General features: G+C 36.3%; 1 pseudogene; it reads right to left on the bottom strand.

Annotated features, from left to right (window-relative positions):
- Positions 1-3,357: 3,357 nt before the first annotated feature.
- LOC132301090 (uncharacterized) lies at positions 3,358-11,638 on the bottom strand (annotated as a pseudogene).
- Between the last annotated feature and the right edge of the window lie 552 nt (positions 11,639-12,190).

Below are 12,190 nucleotides of genomic sequence, written 5' to 3'. Positions count from 1 at the left end.
TAACTATTGGATGTTAAAAATGTAGTTATCAAAATAACATAACAATCACATCTAACAGTCACCATGCATAGTTTGAATAAATTTCTTACTCACCGGTAAACAAAATATCAGTTCTCTATATATAATTAACAGGCGTAAATTAATTATTTCTGCCGCAATACATTTTCAATTCCGTGGAAAAAAATAGACAAATTGTATCAAGGTCAATTAATAACTTGAGACCATTAAAAGCATTTCAATAACGTAAATGAAAATAAGCATCACATTTGAAAAGATTAGAAGGCTTTGTCACATTTGCTGGTCTTCTTTCTCAGTGGGCTGTCTTGGTTGGACCAGTTGGGCCATTGTCTTGGAAAACCGATCCACAGAAAGTAAAGGGTCCAAATTGTAATAATATAATTCTAATGAAAAAAAAAAAAAAAACAAATACATGAATGTACGTCCATATATAAAAAAACAAGTGAGATCTATCACATTGTGTTGAAGGAAGAAAAGGTGGCGTTTAAAGAGGGAGAGCCCAAGTCTTTGTTGTAATCCCATGCTGTACAATTTTTCACACAATATATTTACTTTTCACGAGCAATTTTTATCACATTATATCTGTTTTTCAATCCATTATATCTGGGTGAAAAAAGTAGATATAAAAGTGTTGAAAACAGATGTAATTGTGTTGAAAATCACTACAACACCAAAATTTACAGAGCCGAGCATCCAGGCGTATAGAAGGCAACCAAGGTGAAAGAGGAAGGGCTTGATTTTGCTCTTTCATATGTATCGAAACACAACTACATCCAACTATTGTACCCTTGTCATGAGTGGTAATTAGAAAGAAACACAAGAAGCTAGAGTCAAGAAGATAGAGTTCATAAAATGTTCAGATAGCTCTCATATGATTTTTATACATTGGCACACCTGTCCATGATTTACTGTTCTGAAGGAAGTGTTTGAATTCATTCTCTTTTTCAAATATAAATTTAAATGAAGCAAGTCGTGTCTAGCTACCAAGATCTTTTGCAGCTTCTTCCCAAGAGGTGGCCTCAAGAGATTGTAATTTTCAGACTATGTTGCTTTCTCTTTCAACTCCAAGAAATTGTGTGACCTGCAACACATAAGAAGAGAATAGAAATAGTTTCTAATACTAAATGGTGGTAACAGATATTGAATCTTTTAAACCAGTTACAGCAATTGATAAGTAGGTTCTGAGTGCCAACAATTTGATTGATATTGAAATGACATTAGCAATACGTTAGGAGACCACGAAGACTTCCTTCTGAACTTGCTCCGATGAAAACACCTACACATGCCTACATTTCTTAAATTTATCAATAAAGTTCGGTTGCTTTTGATGTTTCTCTTTGAACAAATCCGCATGTTGCCCACAAAATTTAGGGCTACCTACATAAATGTTGCTCAAGAACCTTGTTTAGAGTAGCTTCATGCATAAATACGCTACGAATCCTGAGGGGTGCTTTTGTTCTTTCAATGAAATGCTGTCCAAACTGCTACATATGGCTTCAGAAATGAGGGACTAATATCAATGCTCGTTGCATCGACTTCAATCCAAGCCTTATTAGGATCAACAGAACGTAAAATAGAAGAATTTACCGCTTGTAATTTTCTCCAGATTATTTTTGAGCGGAGAAGCAAATGTGTGTTCAAACTAAGTAGATAAATAAAGATTGGATAGCAAACTAGATATCATCAAAGATTGTGTGAATTTGAATGATTACCAAACAAATTGTCGCAGCAATATATTCAGCAAATTAAAAAAAAAAAAAAATTGAATCTAAAGCAAGACATGACCTATAGTAGCAAAATATAAACCAGAGTATGATTTTCTTATGGAAAAGCTGCATTCTGGTAAGCTTTAAAACAACAAAGAGAACTATATTCAACTCCACCAGAAAAATCAATAAATTCTAAAATCATGCGCTCAATATATATAATATAGAACAAGCATCTTCCTATGAAATTGAAAGTCAATTTAATACTTGACAATAGACAAAATTTGGGGAAAATGTCCTAGGATTGTGTAAAAAGGTAGTTTAAAGAATAAATTAAAAACCTCATAAACAAGGAAAGAGTTTTGATCGCCACACCTTGTCCAAGAAAAATGAACAGGAAGGTCCAAGCTGCAGGCTTCAGTCAGAACAAAGAACAAAATACTATGGTATAGCAAGCTTTTGTAGTTTATATCAACACATCAGAATTTTCATGATAATATCAATCACAATACACAAATTGTTGTCAAAAGAATAAATACAGTACATACAATAATAATTAAACATAGAATTAAGTCTTTAGCAAGAGGTCAGCTCATCGATTATATGAAATGATATAAATGGGATGAGTTCAAACCAAACAACTTCAGACACTATACACAAATGATGCAAGTTATGTGAAAACAAATTATCAGTCTCTTTTTATGAATTACATAATCAACACTCGAGATTTGAGAAATTGTTAGTAGCCGGAACAGAGCAACTCAACATCTTCCATGACATTCACTAACAAGAAATCAGAATATAAAGTCGGATCATTTCCTTGGAGAGATGGAAATAAATTTGAGAGCTAATTAGTCCCATATAGCATCATTCATTACATACTATTTTCATATAATTGCATCCCCAGATACTAGAATTTATAAATGAGAATAAGAAAACATTTCGTGAATAGTGATCAAAAGTCGAAACCAATTTGATCTTTTATATATACTCTATTTTTATCAAACCTGCAACATTTTTTTACCAAACATATATTTATATTTTTGCTTCCAATTTTTATTTTTATTTTTTTTTTAACAAATAGACATTACCAAACATGTTTTCTGTTACTCTTCAAAACACTATATAACAAAAGACTTTTTTTGTTTTGTCCAAGGTAGTAGTTTGATTCTATAAACTCTTTCAACAAAAAATTAAACTTATGCATAATCACCCAGACATTTCCAATTTCTATATCATTTTAGGTATGAGAGATGATAAGAAAGAAACCCTTTCGTAATTTAACCCTATCACACTCCCCCATTGAGTATAAAAAAGAAACATAACCTTACCACCATTGTTAAGAAACAAGATTAGAGCCCAAAAAAAAAAAAAAATGTACTTTTTCTATTTTCCTCACTCAACTATATATCTCAGATGATAAAACGTTTGAAGACAAAATTGGCACATGGAAATCAATATTTTTTTTTTCAGTAAATTTAATTTTTTTAAAAAGTTAAAAAAAAAAAAAAAATGGCAACCAAAATCAATATATTTGTTCACGTTTAATTCCTAAATGATGATAATTGCCCTAGAAATATGGAACAAAGAACACACATGCATTCTCGTGCTGTTGTAAGTCCAACTAAATGAGTTCAATTGTAACCATATGACTAGTTTATATAAAACAACCCACCAGCTTTTCTAAATGAGCATCAAGTAACAATACAATACTAATTACTAAAGAGCTAACCATATGCAATTTCTACATTTCTCCCAAAATATGGAGAGAAAGGATTAAAATAAAATATAAGAAAAAAGGGGATTTCCTTCTACTAAATGCCATTTAAACAGCTACAGATGGCCTCAGAAATGAGGGAGGCTAAGTTCTCATCAGAAGTGCTAATAACAGTACTAGTTGCATCGACTTCAATTAAAGCCTTGTTGGGCTCAATAACACGTACAATTAAAGCATTTTCTGATTCAACACCACCCGTGCCTCGTTCAACTGATCCACTGATTCCCATCTTCTGCAATGCTGTCAGAAGACTGTCCAAATCAGGCGTGCCCCAGTGCAGCAGTGGCCTCGTCTGCGAAGAAGTTATTTGTTCATTTCCAGGCAGTAGCCGATGCTTGCTGTGCTCCATAAAAAGTTCTCCGTTTAATCTTGCAATATTCATGTTTTTCTGTTTTGAGTTTGTCCAATGGAGCTGTGAAGCCAAGTCTGTCGGAACATCAAACTCAGAACTGTCCTTCAAGCTTGGTATATGCAGCAATTCGTTTTCACGGTAATGAATGAATGAGAATTCTCTTGTACTTGAAGACCCAAAATAACGCTTCAAATTTTCAGGGAACTATCAAGAGTTGAAAAGAAAAAAGGAGTTCATTAATAAAAGTGGTATGTTGCATAGCAAATTAGATATCATGAAAAATCGTGTCAGTACGAAGAAACGCTAGGTTCCTAAATAAAAGTTTAAATGATTACCAAAACTTTGGCTGTAATGTCTTCAGCAAAGGTTGAACTTTCTGCAACCTGAAAAACAAAGGATGAAAACACCAATAATATATAGAAGAAATATTTAAACCAGAGAGGTTTTCAGTGGAGAAGTTGCATTCTGTAATTCTTAATACTGCAGCAAGTCCTAAAAACTAACAGAAAAAAATCAAGCCTAAGAAAGAATATATGAATAAAATCATAATATGTATATAACACTCTTTTGCTCACATGAAGTATCTACTTAGAGGCCAGCTCATTTAGTGTCTCAAAGCCAAGTTCAGGTAGATCTAGTTGTCATCCAAAAATGACTAAATGACAAGATAATAGTTTTATGCCATCTAATTTGATGCCTTTTTTTCCCCCTTCTTTTGGTTAAGTAAGCAACTCACAGATTGGTTTTATCTTTTCCTTGTATATTGGTAGTTTAGCCTTTTCCTTGTATATTGGTAGTTTAGTCTTTTCCTTGTATATGAGATAATTTGACTTCCACCCAAATAATGTCCAAAAAAATCGGTATCATAAAGAAAACAAAGATCACCAATTGGTGCATAAGACCATATATTAGCGGGACCGGACGCTCTCATCTCGCAGTTTATTTATGGTACATAAAAATTTTAAATTTCAATTTCTACTTAATAAAACGTCTACATAGAAAAAGTGATATAAAGGCCTTCGAATTAACTTTCAAGATCCAGATGCAATATACAATAGGCATAATTTATTTGAGAGTTGTGCAAATAAATGCCAAAGGATAGTTTTGCATCCAATCTACCACTCCCAGCACCCTCAATTAACGGGGACCACATTAAGTAATGATGTATTCATGACTCATATGGACAAAAATCACAAACACACACCACATAAACACACATACAGAGGAGGAGGGGAGAGAATGAGCTCAAAATTGAAATCAATAAAATACACAAAGTGGACAATTTATAAAAGAAAAAGGAGTAATCCTTACTTTATTCCAGATAGAAATGAACATTGCAAGACTTTCATTGCCATTGGCTTGAAAGGTAAGAGGGCCAAATCTGCATCCACCCTTCCTGCAGAATGTGCAATGATCGAGTGATTTACTAAATATCTATCCAAATTGTACAAGATCAAGCTGAATTTTAGACATAACACGCTAGGATAATTCATTGGGCAAAAGGGACCTCCATAACAAGTAAAGAGTTATGATCTCCACGCCATCGTCGAAGAAAATGAACAACAGGTCCAAACCGCAAGCTCCAGTGAGGGCAAAATACTATGCATGGTTCCTGCCAAATTGTTCTGTGCACAGAAAGAGCAGTTTTTAGGGGTGAGAGAACAGACCAAAATTAGGTAATCACAAGCACAAGTTGACAGTGCATGCAAAAGTAACCTCCAGGGGTGGTTTGGATGCATTTCTTTTTCAATGCATTTTTAGAAGAAAATGTTTCTTATGATATATAAATGTTCTCGGATACAATACTGTACAGCTATGTTAGCAAGTGATTTTCTTACATCTGAAGAGAAGGAAATATCTTACAATAGTTTATGAGAAAGAACTGCAGGAAACATATGAAGCTTTTTCTCTTTTATAAGCTCTACATGTGCAAACAATGGCTCGCCAGAATAAAGCTGCAAGACCAAACAACAAAGAAATTAGTTTGCAAACCATACAATTCTGCTTTTATAAGGCACTCAATATATGTACTTTTTCTTGTCGCTGCTTGCATAACCATTCTGGTATCGTATTGGAGAATGCCAATAATTCTTCTGCTACAGAAGAGATAATAAATATGGGCACCTGCAGAACGAGTAAAATGATTATAATTTAGGGAATATGACTTGGAGGTGAAAAATGAAATAAAAAAAAAAAAAAAAAAAATTTAGAATATTATCCCTGCCAATTGTAAAGGGGGTCCTGTGTTTGGATTAATTGGATAAAGGTCACACTCGGGACTACCTAGAAAACTGTGAAGGAAATTTCAGAGCTGAGGATTGGGAGAGAAAGAAGACAAAAGGAATATCAGATGGAAGGGGCCCTTGAATGCTCTGTCTCCCTATGTCACAAGACTCACAAGTACCCTGGATGCTTATAAGGCTTCTGACGCAGATCCTTGACAGTTATCATCCTACGTGGCACATGTTATTGCGCCACGTGTAGGTTACATTATTCCTTCTGATCAGCCCAGGAGCACCCATATGAAACCCCTGTGAGTCACTTTAGTGACCCTCATGAGTCCCCCTGTTATGACCCTGGTGAGCCACCTGTGCTCCAGTCTGACAAGCCCTTCTATCAATCCACCATGCCTCAACAACCCAATTTCCTGTTGCAGGACGATGACCCCACAGTCCACACGCACCAATGTGACAACATAGCCGCACAGGCTGTGGCACAGCATCGTTTGTGTCGACAATGACATGTTACCAATCCTTCTTGTGAAGCAAAATCGGTGGAAAGCTCTTGTGGTGCCTGCTGCGGAGAGTACTATCCAGATTTGCAGGCTATAGCATAGACAACTACCTCGACAATACCTCTCCCAATCAGTCTATTGATTTAGCAAAGTATTCTTGGGTAATCTCACTAGAGCCACGCCACGCTATTTCAGTCAAGTGTACTCTCTCGTGACTTGGGATATTCCGAGAGTCTACCTTGAGCCTCCTGCCCTCCGTGGGTAGGAGTTATCTTAGAAAACTAAGACATGCCCACTGAGGACCAGCCCCTCTAGAGGCTCTCCTAGAACCCGCGAGGTTGTCTTGTCCCGGGCTTCGGCAACAGCGCAACCCTTGCCTGTTTGCTTGTTCTTGCGAGCCTTGGTTACTCACAGGAACTCCCTCTTTACACCAATTAGGATATTTTGACCTAAATTTTCTTCCAAAAGACTTCCATTACTCACTTTTTCCCTTTAATTAACACGGATTAAAGGGAACTGACTACAACTTTTGGGTGCCGAGGCAACAAAGTAGCTTGCTCCTAACTAATTAAAATTATTGAGTTCATAACTCTGGCCATTGAGTATATCTTCCATTCAGAAGTATAAATGAGTAACCCAAAAAATAAAAAATAAAATAAAAATTTTAAAAAAGGTAATTTTAAGCATGTAGATCCAGAGGTATAAGAACAATGATAATAATTGTGTAGTTGTGCAGTGCAAGCACCAATAACCATTTAAACCTTTTGGAACCCCAGTGGTTGGATTAGTACAGTTGAAGTCGCCCAGACATAACTACGACCCCTTCAGACCAACGTGTCAACAAGAAGGATAAGTAATTGCAAAGATCACCAATTTTTTTTCTGCCATGAGTCAGCAGCACTATGGGACCTCAACCATTCCAAATCAACAAGTGGCATGGCCAAGAGTAATGCTGATAGGGTAAAGCACAAGTACAACCTGAAGCACCAAGTGGGTGACACCTTAGCTGGTGACAATCAACAACCGAGGCATCGAACTATTTACCGAAACTATACTTTGTCGCATAGATAGATTACCCCAGTCAAATTAGTAAACGTTCACTTTTTGTTGCAGTATTGGTTCTTTATCATGGTGAACAACTAAAACAAGCCACCCCATCTAAGAATTCAAGGGAAAATTTAAGTCACTTGTATAGTCACAAAAAAGAGAGTTTCAGAATAAATGACACTATACCTTCAAAGTCAAAGATTCTAATGAGAAAGACATCTGCTCCAAAAGCTGCAGAAAAATCCCAGGCCGTCCAATGGGAATAAGCACTGAACCTCCAGCCTTGACAGAATCCATGGCACATGAGCATATAAAAGCTAATTTCTCCATCTCTTCTAAACTCTCATCAGTATTAAGCAAAGATTCAGTGATTTCTTCCCAATCATCATTGTTATCACTGCCACTATATGAAACTGAGAAATTTTTATTCAACATTTCCAGGAATTTGATCTCAATGTAATTTTTGGCCGCAGTGACGCTATAAAAAATATATAAATAGTCCAGCTTGATATATAGTTAGAGATGTGTAAAGTAGAAATACCTGAGAGTTGATAAATTGTTGGTAGATGGACCAGAACAACTATCATCCTCAACGTCTTCCGTCACATTCAGGAATGAAAAATCAGAATATAAAATTAGATCACTTCCCTGAAGAGCATGGAAATCAAAATTCATTGCATGAGCAGAGACAAAGACTGAGCTGGAAAGGCATGTGATGTTTCTTTTTGGACCACTTATAGTCCAGTTACATGCTCCTATTTCCAGACCAGAACTGAATGCCTTAATTATCAATGTGCCATTGTAGCAGGCTTCTTCAGCATATTTAACAGCCTGAACTTTCTGCATGCAATCCTTTGCATCAGCTGCACTGAGAAATATCCATCATTACAACCAGCCAAAAATAATAATAAAAAAAATCCACGTTGTTCGAAAAGTACCGTCTATGCAAATGAAATTCTAGCATATTCATCACAAATTTCATTAAAAGATGCTCTAGGAAAGAAATCAATGACAAGTTTTGAACTCCAATAAACTTATATCAGATCTAAAAATTTCTTCTTTTCCATAATATAACACAAAACACAAAAAATACATAAATTTTGGAATTAAATTTCCCCACAAGGCAAGGCAAGGCAAGGCAAGGCAAAGGGCATTTCCTTGCAGAAATGATAAAATAGGTGAAAATACACAAAAAAAAAAAAAAAAAAAAAAAAAAAGAAAAAAAAAAAAAGAAAAAGAAAAAAGAAAAAAGAAAAAGGAAAACAGATAGAGACACTACAAATATTAAACTGGAAAACAATATAACTATAGCAAATCTTCTGAAGGTTTCTGATAGCTATCGGGCCAAATAAATAAACAAGTCAACAAACTTAAAGAACAATTACCCAAGTCAACAAACTAAAAGAACAATACAGTGCATTTGGTGGAATGGACAAAAAATAAGTACAAGTCTGTTATCTAACAAATGAACACTGTTACCTGCACAAGGGCATCCAACCTCCAAGCTCCACCCCATTGCTTCCTAAAGCCATATCTTTCAGTGCTGATGAAAGCGCTTCAAGATTTTCCCATTTCATCCATTTAGGGAAACCAGTGTCCTCAGGACCATAGAACTGCCTGAACTCCATGTGCATTTTAACAAGATCTTCCATCATCAGCTGACCAAGTCTTGCTGTTGCTTCAGTCGCATATATCTGACCCAATATATTCTGCCTTCTTACTTACCTTGGCACAGAAACCCTTATTGCAAGTTAAAAATGGTAAACCAAGTATACCCATCGGACTTGAGACCAACACAATGTCAATAAAAGAAACATTATACAGATGTAAGTTTTTAACAGTTCTATAGCATGGCTCTGCGTGTATTAAACTGCTTGCATCAAGGGTTTTTTCAATTTTCTGTCTCTTTTGACAAACAGATTCAGAACAATCAGAAGTTTCTTTGTCTGGACTCACATAAGAATCCACAGGAATAGGAGAGAAGATCGTTAGAGCTGAAAGGTCAAGAGGGCAATCAAGTAAGACCTGGAACCCACAAATATTGAGTATATGGCATGGTGGGAAATGGAAACCCCTGCCTTTGCTCAAACATGTATGCAGAAAACAAACTCAATCAATTCCGGAACAAAAACCTAAAACAGATATGCACACAATCACCCATATGCACAACCTCATGAGAAAGAGAGAGACTTACAAACTTCATAGTTACAAACAGGAAGGAAATTCCTCGATGCAGAAACCAGCAACTGACAGCTGTTTACCTGCAAAAACCAGTTTCGAATTAAGCATGTGTTCATTCAAAAATTTCATATGACTCACCTAGTGCATAGGAATATGCAACCAACACTAATGGGCAGTCTCATAGTGCTCATTTAGAAGAAAACAGTACGCAAGAGGCAAATTATTTTCAAGACAATCAAGCTTCATAAAACATCAAGTCAATATCCAAAGTTAAAATTAATTTAGTTTTGAACATTGCAACAAAAGTATAAAAATACCTGAAAAGCACACTATTAAAGGTTTATCAACTATAAAAACCAATTGATTTGAGCAGAAAAGATAATTTAGCAAATAAAGCTTAAAATCAAATAACCAAACCGTATAATAGAATCATTCCATGCATTTTCTATTAAGCCTTATACCTTTTTTTTTTTGATAAGTAAAATTTTATAAAGAAAGCGCTTAGAAGGGGAGCGAAACCCAAAGACCAAAAAAAGGCCAAGAAGCGCCTCAAGCCTTCAAAGAGGCCAAAAAACAACAATCTCCTCTTCAGATCTATAATCTCTCCCTGAAACCCAACAAAAAAGAGTGAAAATAATAAAAAAAACTTAAGTAGAAGAAGGCTTCTCCTTTCCATCGAAATAGCGCCGATTTCTCTCGAGCCAAATACACCACCAAATACAAAGAGGTGTAGCCCTCCAAGCATCCTGAATGAGAGCCCCCACTGAGAAACCTCTCCAAACCTCAATCAATCCTCTAGAAGAGGGAGGCATGACCCAAAGGATCCCAAACAAACCAAGCATTAAATCCCAACAGTCCCTAGCCATGCTGCAATGTAACAGAAGATGATCCACAGTCTCCTCGTTGCTCCGACACAAATAACATGGATTAACCACCACCTGATTCCTTCTCCTCAAATTATCCTAAGTAAGAATCTTACCCAAGACAGAGGTCCAAGCAAAGAAAGCCACCTTGAGAGGGGCCTTAGACTGCTAAATAGACTTCCAAGGGAAAGGACCTCCAAAGCCAAGCGTAAGACACCTGAAAAAGGATTGAACCTCGAAACGACCCTCAGAGTTAGGATCCCAAAGCCAACAATCCGAATCTCCAGCTGTAATCACCTGGCGGTACAACAAATCCAAAAAGCGAGTGACTTCTTCAATCTCCCAGTCCTGAAAATGCCTCTTAAACTGAATTTCCCAAGTCAGTCTCCCGTTATCAAGATGATAACAGTCAACCACCATGGCCTGTCTATGAAAAGCTATCCAAAAGAGCCGAGGGAAAGCAAGAGCAAGAGGACGCTCTCCACACCAAAGATCCTCCTACCATCCCGAATCCAAAAACGAACATGTTTGCTGAACTCATCCCACCCCTTTCGGATGAAAGACCACACCCCCACCCCTCTAGGACCACGCACCTCAAGAGAACTCCAACCTCCAATACTCTCTCCAAATTTGATCGCAATAGCCCTCCTCCAAAGCCAACTACTCTCAACCCCAAACCTCTAAAGCCATTTCCCAAGGAGAGCCTTGTTGAAAGGCAGCAATCTCCTAATTCCTAAACCTCCACTCCGAATCGGACAACACACTTGGAGAGGTACTGCTTCTTCCATCCCGCCAATCTCTTCTCAAATCTTTCCACAACCGGATCCCAGCTTCCCACACACCTTGAAGGAGCTCACAACCCCAAGTAAGAAATGGAAAAAGAGCCAGTGCGACATTCAAGAGCAAACATCTCGATTTCAGAGACCTCCCCAACCGGCACAAGAATGCTCTTTCCGACATTAATCTTTAGCCCAGAGATCTTGATCTTGATTGTTCATACTTTCCAAGAGGGTCATTTGAATGAAGGCATTAAAAATATACTTGAATTAAACAAAATAGAAAATTAATCTCAGAAGCATAAGTTCTTTCCTTCAGAAGATGAAAGAAGACCTTTAGCAATCTGATTGCAAAAGCTGTTTTTTTAATTAAAAAAAACCCAAATATTTTTTTCCTTCGCTCAATTAAAAGGAGATGTTTGAAGAATATGTTTCTAAATTAAGAACTAAGTGAAAATCAAACAAAAATGAGTGCTAGAAGTTGAATGAAAAGTACAGATATTTTATATACACTAGTGAAAGACATTCACTTATGCATTTTAACAAACAATTGCCATACAAACATAAAGTGGTAGGAAAGAATAAGCTTATGCTGGGAAAAATAAAATCATCTTTATTCTCTACAACAAAGGAGTGACAGTGGATTTGATATAGAATAATGTTATATATGTGTGTTACCTAAGCTAAAACAGTGAACCAAAAATAGCTCGGAATCAAACCTAGAAGACTCTGAGAG

This window comes from Cornus florida, unplaced genomic scaffold (assembly GCF_030987335.1).
Source record: "Cornus florida cultivar Cherokee Brave unplaced genomic scaffold, ASM3098733v1 CherokeeBrave_3.0.0_Hap2_Chr03, whole genome shotgun sequence".
In the NCBI taxonomy this organism is placed as follows: domain Eukaryota; kingdom Viridiplantae; phylum Streptophyta; class Magnoliopsida; order Cornales; family Cornaceae; genus Cornus; species Cornus florida.
This window is presented reverse-complemented; position numbering and strand designations above follow the sequence as displayed.